Here is an 18,725-nt window from a genome sequence, read left to right on the forward strand (position 1 = left end):
ATTAGAATGATTTCTGAAGGATCATTTGACATGAGTTGTGATTCTGAAAATTAAAAATAAATAAATAATTATTAAATTGTAATATATTTCACTACATTACGTTTTTTACTTTATTTTTGATCAAATAAATGCAGCATTGGTGAGAAAACCTCACAGACTCCAAACTTTTTACCAGCAGTGCATGATGAATTCCCAATCATAATATGACCAAATATATTGTTAAAAATGAATATAATTAAGTACAATTTGTATAATATTCTTGCGCATGTGAGAGCGGTCATTGAAAGAGTCGGTTCGGGAGACAGAATGTGTGTCTGTACACTGTGGTTTTGATGGCCGAGGTCCAGTGGCGTGTTCCCTGTTGGAAAAGCGTGGTTTACACGGGTCTGTTGTGGCGTCCGGTCAGCCGTAGAGGTGTGCATGGAGCGAAAGACACAGAGGTCATTCTCTAAGAGCAATGCTTTGTTTGTGTGGTTTACACAGTAAGTCCTTATTTGCTCCGGTCAGACGGAGAACGGCTTCTCTGTGCGGCGACAAAATCCCCCTCATAAACGAAACCCTTATGGTATGCGCCAGATTATAGGAGATTATAGGATCCATGAATATTTCACAGGATCACAGAAGACCGTTTCTACAGCCAAATTGAGTTGAACTGGAAAATGTGAAACAATCGCGTTGGCGCCCATCGCGATTCTTTTCTTGACTGGCTAGAGGTGGGATGAAGGATTTGCCATTGTTGTGTTATTGGTTGACAGAGGAGAACCAGATCATCTGGTGTCAAGCTGTCCGACATTCTTACGTTTTCCACGTGTCAACACCTGCATCGAGAGCACTTACCGCTTCAGTTCACTCCTAAAAATAAAGGTTCCAGTGACCCTTTTTCCACCAAAATGGTGCAGTGTTTCCACCGCAGTGTTTCAATGGCAGAAAAGCCGGTTTTGGGGCCTGAAAAACTAGATTGCTCCCAATACAATCTGCAATTTAGATTATTTACACTGTAAATGCATGTTTAGTTGACGGACAACAGCTCCAGCCACTTGATTTTACCAATGTTTACCAATGTCTGTTGAAAATAAAATATTACTAACAAATATTATATATGTGAATTGATTGCTGTGAATTTTTATTTTATTTTGTTGTATAATTTGATTTATTATATTTGTTTTGTTTTATTTGTGTTATTTATTATTTTATTTTGTTATTTAATTTAATTAGAATTAATTTAGTTGATTTTCATTTAATTAATTTTATTTTCATTTTTATTTATCATTTTAATTAATTTATTTTTTTATTTATTGTATAGTAACTCCTGAGCAGTGCATGAAACAACTCATAATTGCATAAAGATAATAATTTTGTAATTTTTATGTGTGCTATGGAGTATGTATATATATATATGACTATTTGAGAGAGACTTTTTTCCAAATTGACTCAAAATAATGATGATTATAATGGATCTTTAAAATCTCATGGCCACCAGATGTGAGCGAGAGCCTTATTTTCACCTTTCCGAATGTATTTCCCTGTTTGCGTTTTCTCTCTCGTCCACCACCTATTCCTCTTCCCGTCGTTCGGTACCGTTTCAGTGTCCATTTAAAAACTCGCCTGCTTTTTCATAATCTGTTCTTTTCCTTTCATATCAGAGCGGATGTAGTGAAAGCTGATCCTGCATCAATGCTTTTATCCTTTATTTCCCTAGTTTTATTCTTCAGGACCGACGGCTCAGAGCCGAGTTCCTCTGCGCTTAATTGCTCGACTGGTTGCGATCCAGCACAAGCTGGAATCAAGAAGTAAATTGGGGGGAAAATGCAATCACCACTTCCCCTCGCTAGCAAAAAAAACAGAAGGTCAGCTGTTGTTTAAAAATGTGTAGCGTAACGAGCCAAGGGAGATAATACTAGTGCTCTACTTCTTCCGTTCAGATCGTAATCTGGGTCTCTGGCACTGTCAATGTTACCGTTGCAATACCAGCCAGATAATCACCTTATTACCACTAAGACATAATCACAATGCTATTATGTTTTATTGAGACTGCGTATGGGAGAAAACATCCTTTATAAAGTTGCTAGTTTTACTGGAGCAACGATCCCTAAACTATCATTAACAGTCCAGTTTGATAGCTATATCTATAATAGGACTGGGATTTATACTGTAATGTAATAATGAGTGAGTTGAGGCAGGATCATGCTGCTAAACCTCTTTATGTTCATAAATGAACATGGCTACAAGTAACGGCCCTCCTGTGGCTCTTAGTCCTTAAGAGGAATTACCCTTTAGTTTGCTTTGTTTATTAACGATTTTATGGTTCATGTCTGTTTCGTGTTGTGATTTACTTTGCAGCCAAACATTGTGGCACGCTTGATCTTTTGTTATGAGCTGTTTCTCGGAAACGGATGGAAAGTAGGCTGATTAAGTATGTAATGTTTGTAATTCTGCAATAGTTTGGAACTGGATGAATTGGAGTTTGCACAAAGAGTCAAAACAAATACAAAACCCCGGATCTAAAAATCAGACTCTAAAAAGGTACTACTTTTTGTCTTGGACAAGTTACCATGTTATTTTTAAGGTTTTTAAACACATTTTTGGACATGTTGCATGTTTCTGAAGTACCTTGGAGTACTTGGTACATGAATATGAATCTTTTCTAATACCATGGTACACACACACAGCTGAAGTTGGGCTTGTGGGTTAATGGATGGGTGGTTTAATTGGAATGGAGGATAACAGTCATCATGATTGTTTTCCATATTGAACTGATTTTAATCTCAATTGGAGCTTGTTGCGTTCTACACCCCCAGCCCCGTCCACTCCCCCACCTTATAAACATAATTATAATGACTTTAATGGGACCTTCTGGCCTGGGTGCAATCAGCAAACTCCACTCAATTGCAACCAGCTTTTTGGGTAAACATTGGCAGCGTAGTTCGCAATCCCATTTGGGCTCTCTGGAGAGAGACTTCCTCTAGTAGGACATAAACTCAGGGAGGACTATTCCGGACAGGCAGTTGATAATCGAAATGCTGTTTGTTGTTCCTTATAGTGGGGGAATGTAGGTCTTAAATGAAGGTCTGGTACGTATGTAGCTTAGAAACCATAAACTCAGCTGGAGGGTTGAGTTTCACTCGCTAATTGTCCACAGTTGTTGGAAATATCCACAAATATATGCATCCATCCGTACTCCTTACACGAAATTGCATGTATCTTTGTCCAACTGTGAAGCATTTGAGTTTACTTGTTTACACCTGGTGTTTTAATCCGTCTCTTCTGTCCTGATTTATTCGAGGGGAGGGTCTATGGGAGGGGAAATGTATGTTTTTTTTCTTCAAATCTTTCGATTTTTAATGGACAAAATAAGCTCACGCAATTTACATATGAACGCAACCGGAGACGGGAAAACATACGAAGAGCATCAGCTTTAGTTTCTGCTCTGACAGACACAAGACCAGCTGAACACTGTGAGTGTGTGTTAGAAATATGGAATGGTGAGAGAACATTGTGATTGGTATGTTTTTCATCTTCAAACCAAACTTGTGTGTCCAGCCGATAAAGTTTAAATCCCATCTGTCTAGCGCGCTTCTCGTAATGTTTACGCGTTAGGTCAGTGGCGGAGAGCAGACGGACTTTTGTGGCTGTCCGAACACATTCGACCACGTGAGCGTTTACACTACGAATTTCCACCTGGAATTGGTGGAAAGTGGACAAGCTCAAAACGTTTTATACCCCATTTACACCTTTATTTAGACTCGTCCATTTGTGATCCGATTGACCAAAACTAGTGCTGTCAAACGATTAAAATATTTAATAGCGATTAATCACATTAATGTCACAGTTAACTCGCAATTAATCACATTAATGTCATAGTTAACTTGTGATTAATCACATTAATGTCATAGTTAACTCGCGATTAATCGCATTAATGTCTTAGTTAACTCGCTATTAATTGCATTAATGTCATAGTTAACTCGCGATTAATCGCATTAATGTCATAGTACTCGCGATTAATCGCATTAATGTCATAGTACTCGTGATTAGTCGCATTAATGTCATAGTTAACTCACGATTAATCGCATTAATGTCATAGTTAACTCGTATTAATGTCATAGTTAACTCGCGATTAATCGCATTAATGTCATAGTTAACTCGTGATTAATCGCATTAATGTCATAGTTAACTCGTGATTAGTCGCATTAATGTCATAGTACTCGTGATTAGTCGCATTAATGTCATAGTTAACTCACGATTAATCGCATTAATGTCATAGTTAACTCGTATTAATGTCATAGTTAACTCGTGATTAATCGCATTAATGTCTTAGTTAACTCGCAATTAATCGCATTAATGTCATAGCTAACTTGCATTAATGTCATAGTTAACTCGCGATTAATCGCATTAATGTCATAGTTAACTCGTGATTAGTCGCATTAATGTCATAGTACTCGTGATTAATCACGTTAATGTCATAGTACTCGCGATTAATCGCATTAATGTCATAGTTAACTCGTGATTAATCGCATTAATGTCATAGTTAACTCGCATTTATGTCATAGTTAGCTTGCGATTAATCACATTTATGTCAGTTAGCTTGCGATTAATCACATTAATGTCATAGTTAACTTGTGATTAGTCGCATTAATGTCATAGTACTCGTGATTAATCACATTAATGTCATAGTACTCGCGATTAATCACATTAATGTCATAGTTAACTCGTGATTAGTCGCATTAATGTCATAGTACTCGTGATTAATCACATTAATGTCATAGTTAACTCGCGATTAATCGCATTAATGTCTTAGTTAACTCGTGATTAATCACATTAACGTCATAGTTAACTCGCATTTATGTCATAGTTAACTCGCGATTAATCGCATTAATGTCATAGTTAACTCGTGATTAGTCGTATTAATGTCATAGTACTCGTGATTAATCACATTAATGTCATAGTACTCGTGATTAATCGCATTAATGTCATAGTTAACTCGTGATTTGTCGCATTAATGTCATAGTACTCGTGATTAATCACATTAATGTCATAGTTAACTCGCAATTAATCGCATTAAAGTCTTAGTTAACTCGTGATTAATCGCATTAATGTCATAGTTAACTCGCATTAATGTCATAGTTAACTCGTGATTAATCGCATTAATGTCATAGTTAACTTGTGATTAGTTGGATTAATGTCATAGTACTCGTGATTAATCACAGTAATGTCATAGTACTCATGATTAATCACATTAATGTCATAGTTAACTCGCGATTAATCACAACTAATTGCACATTTTTGCATTGATTTTTACATTAATTGCATGTGCTGTGATAATGATAATGATCTCAGTCAATCACAATCCAATTGGCACATCAGTGTCTGCTTTCCATATCAAAGCATTACATTTTTTAGCTATTATTAACAACATTTCAGTAAGCTTAATACCTTGTCTTTTTCGGAGGTTAGAGTTGGTAAAATTGCCCAATAAACACACCTCTGGATCCATTGGAAAATCGGTTCTATGAATATGTGATATGCTATCACATACTTGCACCCAAAACACCTTAACTTTAGGACACAACCAGGTGGAATGCAAAAACGTCCCTTCTTCTGTACCATATCTGAAGCAGAAGCGTGAAATGTATGTAATCTAGATGGAGTGTAGTACAGCTGGTGTAAAAAAATTAAACTGAATTAATCTATAGCTAGAATTCAAGGTTGAGGTGACACCATCTTTACATAATTGACCCCACAGGTCCCCATCTATTATTACCCCCAAATCCTGCTCCCATCTCCTGGGTCATCTAAAGGGTGATTTGAGATCAGAGCTTCATATATTCTAGAGATCTTTTTATATAGTGGTTTATCAGAATAACAGAGTTGCTCAATAAATGTCAAATCTGGTATCTTAGGATAAGTTTTTGCTTTTACTCTTAACAATCTAGTAATTGCAGATAACCAAAGAATTCTTTATTACTTAAATTATATCTATTTTTTTAACTGTTCAAATGACATTAAGACAACATCATCAGTGTAATCCCTTTGCCTGGCCTTATCTTAAAATGTTTGTTTTGATGACACATATAGCAATCGGTTACCCCATAAAGGTGTTTTAGGGGAAAGATAGTTACCCTGTCCCAGCAGAGACCACAGTTTATACCAAGTCTGGACTGAATGGATAATCATGGGGTTATTAGTTCTTGTTTTAAACTGTTTATCATCCCATGTATATAAAATACTGATAGGACATTCTTCTTTTTTAACTCAGATTTCTCCATATTCAGCCAAGAGTGAAGAGGCTAATAGCAAACATCTGAGCTAAGTACCTGGATTAAATGCATTTTAATGCCAGGTGTGAACAAGGTAAACATTGACAGCATACTGTAGTTCACAATCCCAATGGGCTCTCTGTAGACTTACTTCCTCTAGGACACAAACTTGTGGTGGACAATCGGGCAATTGATTGAGTTTAGTGGCTGTTTGTTCTTTATAGTTGGTCCTGACATGGAGAATATTGGTCTGAAATGAAGGTCTACTGTGAATGTAGCTCAAAAACCATAAACTCAGCAGGAGGCTTGAGTTTCGCTAGCTAACTGTCCACAGTTGCTGCAAATATCCACAAATATACAGGGTATGCATCTATTCGTACTCTTAACATGCAGTCGCATGAATCAGTCTCCCAACTGTGTAGCCTTTGAGATGTATGAGCTTTTTATTCAACACAGGCCTCTAGAGAACCGGAAGCCTGTAGCTTCTTCTCAACTCGAGGACGTGTTGTAGCTGTTGAAAGCGTGCTAGAATACCAACTCCCAATCTCCACAGGTCTTTCGTATTAAGATATTGAGCGTGTTTAACAGGGTCTCAGGGGTTTGGGTGGGGTTTGTTTACTTTTACCCGGCCCCGGCACGCTCAGGCATCTGCTGTAATCGATCCAAACGCACTTTAATCAGCAGGTTTGAGGGGCCTCACTAATAAACGCTCTGCTGCGTAGATGCCCCCCCCCCCTTCCCGCTTCGCAAATCAAACCCAGATGAAACTGCAAGGCCTGGATTACCGGCAGCTGTACTCGGAGTACCAGCGCTCCAAAAAAGAGGGGGAACATTGTGTTTACGTTTGGCGTGTGTTGGGTCGACTATACAGTAGTTTCATTTTCCTCCCTCGGTGCTCTTTTCTGCTGTCAGTTCATTTTCTTTTGAGCTACTTTGCGTAGATAGAGCCAGAGCGGGCGGGCGAACGGATGAGTTTTCGGGTGCTCGGATCTGTCCATGGAGGTCACGTCGGGATTCAGATCCCAGGTGTTGAGGTGAAGTGGCCACGATTTGGAGGCCGACTGGTGGGTCAGTAGAATCTGCTTTTAGTTTGGAGGACTAAAGACTTTGACAGCAATTGGGTGGTGATGGGGAGCCGTTTTTTTGTTGGAGACATGGTCTGAAAAGGTTTATGGGGTTAAGGTGGAAAAAGTTGGGCTGCCAAAATGTGGTACAGTACCATGCTTCCATCTTTTCTCCAGAGCTTGTGTAATCTGTCAAAAACTCACTTGTTTTCCCTCTCTTTTTTACCTGATGACCTCCAATCCACAGTCCAACTCAAACGCAATGGGATTCCAATTAGGACTAATAAAGATCTCTTGGGCCTTTCTGAAAGATGAATGTGGAAATACTTGCCAGCGGGCGGTTAAAATCCCCCATAAATCCCTAGCGTCTTTGTATCCGTCCCACAGGTATTTTCAAAGTGTCTGTGAAATGAGTCCCTTTCTGTGCCTTTGAGAAGGAATAGCAAAAAGTCAAAGGAGAATAAAAACACTCCCTTTTCCACCTTTTTTTTTTCTTGCAAGTATGGTTTTAATTAGGAATTTTGTCCTCCTTCCATCCATTGAGCTGTTGTTATTCTTATGTGGCTTTTTAAACTGTCCTGATGATGGTTTGTTGGGTGGGAATTGTTTCGTATTGTTCCTTCTGGGTTTTGGCTGTGTGTTAAACTGATTACAGTATTAGCTTTCTCGTTTGTAGTAGCGTGTTTGAAGAGTCGTACAATGTAAATGTATAACAGCATATCCCCGTTGCCCCATATACAGCCATTAATGGCCATTCAACCATTTACTGTTCTGTTTCTAGTGGATTACATATCAAAGTACCAAACTGTATGAAAAACATTAATAAATATGTAAATTGTGATGCTGTGCTTGATTTCGGAAATTAATTCAATCAAATTTTGTCCCTGCTATATATCCCTCTCTTCCTTTGTATGTCTTTTTTCCAAAGTGTCTGTGGGTTGGAACTTGGTTTTGAATGGATTGTAGCTGTGTGTTAAATGGCCGTCCTCCACACACGGACACCAGGACTAGTGTGTTTCGCATTAGTGAAATGGTTTCCTGCACTGCCTGGACTACAGTGGCCAATAACTGCTGCCAACACCGAGTGGCACATCAATCACACACAGACACACACCGCTAACTTCTATTAATATAGGCCTAAGTCAATTTTATCAAATTTGGAAAGGGTGCAACATGGAAAAATGAAGCAAGATAGTTGAATCAGTTGAAATGATTTAAATGTAACTTAGCATTTTTAATTCACAATTCAAGAGCTGAAAGCAATTTGCAGAGTTTTATTAACTACAGCGGTAAAGTGGACTTCAATGGCGACCCAACACAGACCAAATATCTTTTGTCATTTGCGAAAGTATATATAAATAATGAATTAACATGACAGGCTAAATAGGAAAATGTATCATTTTTATTTCTACTTTTTAGTTTGTTTTTGTGTACAAATTATGCGTATCCTTCCTGCTGTGATCTTAGTTTTATTTGATTTTACCCTGTGTTGTTTTTTCATTGTTTTTGACGATAAAAGCATATAGTTATATTTATTCTCTTTTTACCAGCTTTTTTTCGAGTTATTTGACTAGTTCAGTTTATTAGGTGTTCAGAAAAGACACCAACAAGAAAAGATAATGTGACGCAAAATTTTTCTTGAGCTTCTGACATCTAAGAGGTCATCATATTATAAGAATATCCTGTAAGTTTCAGAACAGAAAACGTCCTTGTTAGTCCAATAAAAGTTTTTATTGACACCAGGCTCAGCAAATGACTAGTTTTTCAAAGTGGGGAACTATGACGACACCACCCCTGCAGAAGAAGGTCAACGCCTACTTCAACACGGCCGGTTTAGCCCCGCCCACCGATTCGCGCATTACACGCATAGCTAAATAACATAGATGCCTACCTTGTGATGACAAACTGGATCGAGCTACCGAGCAATACTAAATCTTGAGTCGCTGCATATGCGAGTGAGTTGAAACTCATTATAATATGCAAAACTGTTATCCACTCACAGCAGTGGGCGTTTACTTCCAAGTCTTCATTGCGAGATGCCCATAAAAACCGATTGTTTTTGAGCTAAGCTCAAAACTAGGGTAGAAAATAGCCTATTACTTATTCATTTTGATGTTTTTGAATGTAAAAACCAAGCGAACGTCAGTAGTTGACCTCAGGCAACAATATAATCAAATTTAAAACACCAGTTCATGACACTCATTTTACCCTACCGTCCACGTCAGAGCAGACCAGCAACCCATTTTTTGTTCGTGACCACTCGAGAACCACTGATCTGGAGGTAATAATGTGGATTTGCTCTCTAATAGATCGTCAAACCCCATGCCATGAAATTGTCCAGCTACTTTTTCATTTTCATCTGTTATTTGTCTCCGTAACGTCAAACACAATCACATGCAGCTGTCCGTTTTGCTGGATGGTTTTCCAGCTTTTCTTTCTGATCCACGTGTCCTGGATGCATTCGCTGGATGTCATTCAGCAGATGTTTATTAGCAAACAAGTTGTGTTTATCTACCCAACGAGGTTGGGATGGGAATGTGATGGGGTTTATTTGTCCGTAGAATAACAGGAACGCATTAGTGTCAATAGAACAGCCGCTCAATTACTCGAGCGATTTGACGGGCGTTTATCCCGGGCGTTTGTGGACACACCTGCCCATCATGCTCTTGTTTCCACTGGTCATTCGATCAGACAGGAGCAGCTCACTGTGCTTTTCCTTGGCGGATTTCAGATGACTTGGACTTTCATGTGGAACAATACATTCATGCAGTGGTTATGTATATTCAGCTCCTCGCACGTAATGGCCGTAAGTCAATCACCTGCTTGCCGTCGAGGGTGAGCGGAAGGAGTTGAGACTTTAATGAGATTCCCAACTTCATCCAAGTGGGACGTGGGTGGGAAACCAAAGAATTTCCTCATGGCGAGAGCCAAAGAATGAAAAGAAAAGGTGGAGAGGCGCTTTTAAAAGAACAGCAGTGGCCCATTCATGGAGAGTTTTCCTCTCTGTTTTGTTCATTATGCTAAAATGGAGAATTAAGTGCTTCAACTAGATGTTAGCTTTCAGAAAAGTCAGTTAGTTATCTGGTTTGTGTTGCGATATGTGTTATATGTGTGGTTGAGGATCTTATGGTCACTGGTATATGAATATAGCTTAAAGGATTAGTTCACTTTTGAAAAAAACTTTTGCTGATAATTTACTCACCCCCATGTCATACAAGATGTCCATGTCTTTCTTTCCTCAGTCGAAAAGAAATTAAGGTTTTTGATGAAAACATTCCAGGATTTTTCTCCATATAATGGACTTCAATGGGAACCAAACGGTCCAAGGTCGAAACGACAGTTTCAGTGCAGCTTCAAATGTCTTTAAACGACACCAGACGATGAATAAGGGTCTTATCATGCGAAACGATCGGTTATTTGCAAAACTTATTTCAAAAATGTAACTTTTCTAGGGACAAATGCTAGCCTTGCTCTATTCTGTGAGGCACGTTTGTAACGTCACGTAATACGTAATTACGTTCAAAAGGTCACGGGCGACGTAGCCGGAAGTACAGAATCAAAATCGTCCGACATCGTTGTTTTTTACCTTTTAATTCCTTTTTTTTTTGTAAACAGCGTTTGAGTTAGTTTTCACGTTCAACCTATGCGTTCAACTTGTAAACACTGACTCTATACTTCCGGCTACATCGCCCGTGACCTTTTGAACGTAATTACGTATTACGTGACGTTACAAACGCGCCTCACAGAATAGAGCAAGGCTAGCATTTGTCCTTAGAAAAGTTACATTTTTGGAATAAGCTTTGAAATAACCGATCGTTTCGCATGATAAGACCCTAATTCATCGTCTGGTGTCGTTTAAAGACATTTGAAGCTGCATCTGAAACTGTTATTAACACTATCTTTTGGACCTTGAACCGTTTGGTTCCCATTAAAGTCCATTATATGGAGAAAAATCCTGGAATGTTTTCATCAAAAACCTTTATTTCTTTTCGACTGAGGAAAGAAAGACATGGACATCTTGGATGACATGGGGGTGAGTAAATTATCAGCAAAAGCTTTTTCAAAAGTGAACTAATCCTTTAACCCCTTAACTGTCACCCCCCTTTTTGAGAATGGGGGTTAAAATGCACTATTCAAACTTAAATGGTTGTAATTTAAGAATGCCTTGGAATATATACCCAAGTTTGGTCTTGTTTTAAAGAAAACACTCAGCAGAATATTGCTGAAGTGAAAACACTTCAAAAAATGAAAGTATGAAAAAGTTATGGAAGTTTAAATTTACAGTAAATTAAATATACTGTACTATATATTTTTTATTTTATATAAAATATATATTTTATAAAATATTTTTTACTCTAAAATTTCTATAAAATCAAAGCCATACATCTTATCAAGTTATGTTCCAAATTTGAAGTTGATATCACAAAAATTGAAGTTCCCATGAGATTTTGTTTAGGCGTAGTACCAAAAATAGCCACCGGGTGCCATTGAATTCCATTGAATTTAGTTGTATACATTTTGCCTTAACAAATTAATACATTTCTGTCCAAATATCAATTCTGTCACAAAATTTGGAACCTTGAGACTCTGACCTTTCTGACAACATCAGTTTTGTCAAGATTAGAAAAGGTTTTGATTATAAATTATGAAATATATAGATGCCCAAAAGGGGAGGAGCCTGATAAAATAAGTACCGTTTCTATGGTAACGCAACTTTCAATTATAAAACAGTTTTCACACGATGAATTTTGAGTTTATAAGCTTTCAAATGATACCTAATTTATGATAACTACTAAAATATGTGATTTAATAAAAAAAGGTGATAAAAATAATATTATATTTTAGAGGATAATAAATATAAATATTATCATTTTTAGAGGATAATATTTTACTATAATTTTTTATTTTTTTATTGAAAAATACTAGATTATATGTTTATTATGAACTTTTAGCATAAAAACAGAAGTTTCAATGATTAAAAGTGGGTGCATCGACTTTTTGTGACAAAGGTCAAAACTCCTGTTATGAAGCAGATTTTTTTGAGGTGCACTCTTGTCATAAATTCGTCAATTACTCTTCCTACATAATTTTTAACACAAAACAGGGGTAGAATATCTATTTAGAAGTCTTAGACCTTTCCAACAATATATAATTTGTCACAATTAGATTAGGATTTAATAGAAATATAGTGAAGTAAAGTTAGGTGTCCCGGTACCGGGACGGTGACAGTTAAGGGGTTAATGTTTAACGTGTTTTGCATTTTGATTTAGTTTTTTTTTTTATCTGTTTTTACACTGTAAAAAATAAAACCGTAATTTTTACGGTAAAAAAAAACCTTGCCAGGACTTTACAGTGAAAAATATGGTAGCAACGTTATTGGTTTTACATACTTTATTTAAAAAATGTACAGTAATTAACCGTTTTACATTATCTGATATATTGTTAATTTACCAACCTATTGAAATATTGATATCTGTTTTGTACCATTGTAATACACTGACAATCAATCAAAGCTCATTACAAGCAGCTCTTCCATAAGAAGGTTTGTACTTGAAGGAGCTGCACAGTGTCATTCACACAAACATTAAATAAAAACCCCTAATGTGTAACTGATTAGAAAAAAAAACACAAAAAAAACTATGAGGAAATTTTAGTGTAGTTAACTTTTCAGTCATTGTTAGATTTAGTTTCCTTTAATGTTTTTTCATTATTATTATTATTTTTAGTTTAATTTCATAATTAAAAAAGAAAAATGTAAAAAAAATTATGGCTGCAGAAGACTAAAACATGACTACATAGTTTAACGCCTTTACATTTTTTTTTGTGCACTGTAATTTCTGTCCAGTGACTTTTTTTAATATATAAATAAAATTACAATAAAAAATAGATATTTATATTATTATCATCATTATGAAAATCTGTTTGAGTTTAATTAAAACTATATATATTTATATTTTCTTATTAGTATAATGAAAACGTACTTTATTTTGTATTTTTGTACCATGAATGTTAGCTTTTATTTTCACTTCAGTTTCATTATGTTTTTGTTAAAGATGCTAACATTTGTCTGGCTGGACCTTCTGAGGTTTGATCCGTCCCTTATTCTTCATCTTCCATGCGAAGCGTTTTGCTGAAACGGCGACCGTTTCGCTCTGGCGCTCCTTTAGCTCACTTATGAATGTCTGTCTTGTGTTGCTACGTCTTTTTGTACTTCACATAACACTCTTCTTGTGTGCTAGCAGGCGGTGAGACCACACTGTCCCGAAGCCCACCGGAGAAAAACTGCCCCTCCATTTAAGCAAGATGGAAAAGAGTTTAAAAAAGAAAGGCTTCTTTTTAAAGCAGAAAAACCCCTGTCGTAGAGTGCACAAACATGACCCGTACTTTTGCAAAACCACCTTACTGGAAGCGGCCCCGAATAAACAGACACCTATCCATGAGAGCGAGGACGGGAAATGAAAAAACCTGGCTGCAGGAGCTCCAGTGTTGACCTTCCCGCGGTTCATTTTAAATTACATCTCTTCAGAGGTAAAAATGTTGTGGTGAGGATCTGACTTTCCCTCGTGCGTCTCTCTCTCTCTCTCTCTCTCTCTCTCAGGAGATGGATTTAAAAGCTGTTGTGGTCGGGGGGCATTAGGGCTGATCTGCATTTTCCACAGGGGAGTGTTTCGGCGTCTCCCTCTCGGCCTCGCGGCGTCAGGCCCGAGGTGGACGCTGGTATTTGTGCAGTGCGGTGCCACACATTTGTCTCACTTATTACAGATGAGAACAGCCCGTCTGAACCACACACTCGTGAGCCAGGCCGTGCCGCGGGCTGGTGGAGTGCGGCCTTGAGTATGCTTACAAAACCCCTGTTAAAACTGGATGAAACTGGACATTTTGGGCCTTTTTGCCATGTTTCGATAGTCGAGAGAGGACTGTTCGGTGTGTGCTAGCAGCGAGGCCACACTGTTTCACTTTAGTCCTCCTTAAAACAAGATACATTTACTTGAGAAGTAACACTCCATGCGATATCAAGGCTTATTTTCGTATGAGTGCCTTTTGTCACTGCAATGGCAGATTTTTTTTACTTTTTTTTAAAAAATTTGAACTTGTTAAGACAAAACTACTACTGCATTAAAATTAAAATTTCTAAAAACAAGTCTTAATATCTTATGTAATGTAAATGTAAATATTTAATCGCGATTAATCGCATTAACGTCATAGTTAACTCACGATTAATCGCACATTTTTATCTTTTCTCTTGATTTCTTTTTGTCCCATTATTTTTTTGTTTCTCATTTTAATGCTTTTATCAACATGGAAAAGTGGATCGGCTTGCTTTGTGCTAATGTTTTTTTTTTATTTAAAAAAAAACAATGCCATATACTGTGTTCAATTTCACACTAATATTCTCACTTGGAGCAAATAATCTCTCACACAATGTAACACTGTCTATTAATAAAAGGGTGAAAGAAATACTGACGAGGTCCTGATATTGACGAGGGGGCGGAGAATTCACATCAGCTGTGTTTGTGTGTGTGTGTGTGTGCTTGGCCATCATCAAGCGGTATTTCAGACTGGACGTGCTGCGATGATGATCGCACGACAAAACACACAGATCACTTTGGTCTTGTCAATGGGAAAATTTGGCAACTTTTTAAAAGTAAACTTTCCTTTCAGAATCTTATTGGCATCCATTTTTTGGCGTCTCGCGCTCGTCATCCACTCAAAACGTAACAGACTGTAAAAAAAGTCTTGAACGCTAGTTGGTGCGCCAGTATAATCGGTCCGCCGAAACTGACCCAGTGAGAAATGTTCCGCGGTGCAAAAATAAGTGCGATCAAAATGCGTTAATTTTTTTGTGTAATTAATTAATGCGTTAAAGTCTGTAATTAATTACTGTAATCTTAATTAACGCGTTAAAGTCCTGGCTCTAATATATATATATATATATATATATATATATATATATATATATATATATAAACACACACACACATGCAACTTCTTTTCGTAGACCTCCACCTCCACAGCACCACTTGCCTAAATCTGTATATGTATGTACATTTTTCATTCATATATATATATATATGTCTCATATCCTAGAATCAGAAGGCTACGATTGCTCTTTTGTGTGAAGAGACTAAATCGTAAATCATTATTCACTGACAATCTTCCTAAACTGTCATGTCATTCACAATTGTGTACTTTTACAGATTAAAAATGACCAGGTTTGACGCAATCGACCCCTAAACTCAATTGGTTTTCACTTGTTGTAAGCAAAAACGACGTGTTAGTTCGAATTTTTTATTTTCAGAAGTGAAATCGACTCGGATCTCAGTCTGTTCCTCGCACAAAGCTATCATATGACTTCAGAAGACTTAAACTGCATTGTTAAGTGGGAATAAGTGGAGTAAAGATTCTTACTTTTGTGTTTCATGGAAAAAAATACTACACATAGGGTTTGGGAAGACATGACGAGGGTGAATAAATCTTCCATTTTCCTCTTTAAGTCTGACAAACAGGTTTAAAAACAGGGTTTCTGTATTTCTACATGATTTTTAGCGTTTGTTTCCTCCTTTTCCCCCAATCAATGTCATCCTTGTGCTCAGGTCTGATGGCTCTGCTGGTTTAAACAGCTTGTTAATTGGCCTGACAACATCTCATAAAGGTCATGTGCTTCCTGAGCTGCCATTCAAGCTCTCAGTGTGAATCAGACTTAGAGAGCATGTCAATGTCCAGACTCTTCCTGCAATTAAAGTCAAGCACATGCGCCTCTGAATTACCGCCTGCTCCGTGTGCCTGGATGTTGAGCGTCTGTTTGTTGTAAGGAGCTGACGTCCCGTTTATGAAGTGGTCGTATGGCGCTTGCTGGGGGTCATGGGGTTCAGAGGTCACGTCTCCTCCTGGATCACGCTATAAGGCGCTCTTTATGAGGAGCGCAGTGTGGGAGGGCCGACGCGTTTGTTGAGTTTGGGATTTAACTAGATTTGATGTTACGGCCCACCCAAGGATGTGTTATCGGAGTTTGTTCTGCTTTGTTTCGCTCAAAATGATTGAATCTTAGGAGATCCCTTTAACTGTTGTGTGCATTTGAAATGTATATGACATGTGCTCATGGTAACCCACAATTCACATGAGGAAAAGTTCTTATGATCTAATAATTGATGAACAATATTGTTAATCGAGACAGTTTTGTCTATTTTCAAACAAAATTACTCAACCTAACTAAGTGGAATTGTGTGCTTCAAAAGAAATTTGGACAAACCAGTTCTTTTTAGTGAATTAAAACACACCCTAGGAATCATAGTGACTTTTCAGGCATGAATTACATCTAATATTTGCAGTGTTGGGTGTAACGCATTACAAGTCACGTGAGTTAAGTAATCAGATTACTTTTTTTTAAAGTAATCAGTAAAGTAACGCATTGCTTTTAAATTTACACGAAAATAGCTGAGGTAATTTGTCAGATAAGTGTAGACTATATCCACAAGTTTTCGAGGGGCGCTCCTGTAAAAAATAAAGTGGGTGAAACTTCCGGTGAGGCGGCGGAAGTAGCATTCCAATGGTATTTTGTGTGTTAGTTAGCCAAGAGGCTAGCTGTTTTTCGGAGAATTATTTTACTATTTAAAGACGCAAATCTTTATGAGAGATGTCGTTACGGAGCTCAGGGACAACATGTGCTGTTCACGGTTGTATGTATAACCGGACTAAACTAATTCAGTGGCTTAAACGTGATTGTTTTGAACATAAGCTGAAAACGAAATCTGAGTGATCCTACCAGAGCCCGTCTCTGATCCTGCCAACGACTGTAGTTTCCATCACCTCCCAAAAGACGACGAATCTTCCTGTGTACATTTGTTTAAATTCTTAATATTCTATAAACTCTATCAGCATGTGATTGGCTGTTCGCTACTGATGTTACAGCTAAACTCAGGATCAAAGCCTGTGTTGACAGAATACCAAATGTGCCAGTTAATGTATTCAAGCAGCACATTCATTTACAATTTTGAATAAACTCCAAAGCACAATGACTAAGTGTGTATTTTTTATTTTAATTGTTTGTCAGCTCACACAACTGTCTGTCACCATGCCTTAATGAGCATTGATTATTAACAATGTTATTATAATCAACTACTGCGGAGGGTAAAGGTACTGTTATTTCACCCTTTTGAATTTCGTTGAGGTTGTGTTCCCACATCGTTAGCTAGTTTGGATCGCTATAACTTGAATGACTGTTGAATGAACGAGTGTCAAGCATGTCAAGTCGCGCTTTGTTTACTTCGAATCGGAAGTCGCGCCCACTTTTGACGCAAGGCCTCATGGGGCGTAGGAAACTTGTGGATATACACTCACCTAAAGGATTAATAGGAACACCTGTGCAATTATCTAATCAACCAATCACATTTCAGTTGCTTCAATGCATTTAGGGGTGTGGTCCTGGTCATCTCCTGAACTCCTGAACTGAATATCATAATGGGAAAGAAAAGTGATTTAAGCAATTTTGAGCATGGCATGGTTGTTGGTGGCTATGACCAACCCCACCGGGTACCACTCATCTCCACTGCAAATAGGAAAAAGAGGCTACAATTTGCAAGAGCTCACCAAAATTGGACAGTTGAAGACTGGAAAAATCTTGCCTGGTCTGATGAGTCTCGATTTCTGTTGAGACATTCAGATGGTAGAGTCAGAATTTGGCGTAAACAGAAGGAGAACATGATCCATCATGCCTTGTTACCACTGTGCAGGCTGGTGGTGGTGGTGTAATGGTGTGGGGGATGTGTGTGTATATATATATATATAAAATGAAACCAGTTCTGAATATCAAGAATTTGGTTTTCAACCCCAATGATCATGATTTCAACCCCATTCTCCAGGCGTTTTTGTATTTCCAAGTTGGACAATCAAAGAAAGGAAACCTAAAGGTGAACACAGTAGGAAGATGAAGAACAGACCCATTGTAAATCCCCGTCGTGAGTCCCTTATAGACTGAGGTAACCAAAGATGTGTTTGTGTGGTCCAAGACAGCTGCTTCTGAATCCCCCTCAAGCTTTGTCAGTAAGGGACAGTAAAGTACATGAACACACACATCATCTCTGCGCTTACAGCTGAGATATTGTTCTTTCATGAGCAGAAGCGAAGACTGCAGGCTGTGTTTTTGGGCCGCGCTCCTACTGTCACGCTCTGAGCCCCTCTGAGCTTTACCACTTTATGAGGCCTGTGTTTACACTTTCACAAAGTGTGTGCGTGTGTGTTCTCCAAGTCACCCGCAGAGCAAAAATGCGTGTCCTCGGGCTTCTTGTTGTAATTCAAGGTAGGCAGTGGAGTTGAGTTCACATCCTCTTGCCCTTCACAGTATTTCTTTTGTCTATTAATTTTTCACTACAAGACTGGAACGTTTGTTAATGAACTAGCCATGCAAAAA

At 37.8% G+C, this 18,725-nt stretch overlaps 1 protein-coding gene across 1 annotated transcript in view; it reads left to right on the plus strand.

Annotated features, from left to right (window-relative positions):
• coro7 (coronin 7) overlaps positions 1–18,725 on the plus strand; it is a 177,068-nt gene that overhangs the window by 71,570 nt on the left and 86,773 nt on the right. The window lies entirely within an intron of this gene.

Source organism: Pimephales promelas, chromosome 3 (genome assembly GCF_988280905.1).
Source record: "Pimephales promelas chromosome 3, fPimPro1.hap1.1, whole genome shotgun sequence".
In the NCBI taxonomy this organism is placed as follows: Eukaryota; Metazoa; Chordata; class Actinopteri; order Cypriniformes; family Leuciscidae; genus Pimephales; species Pimephales promelas.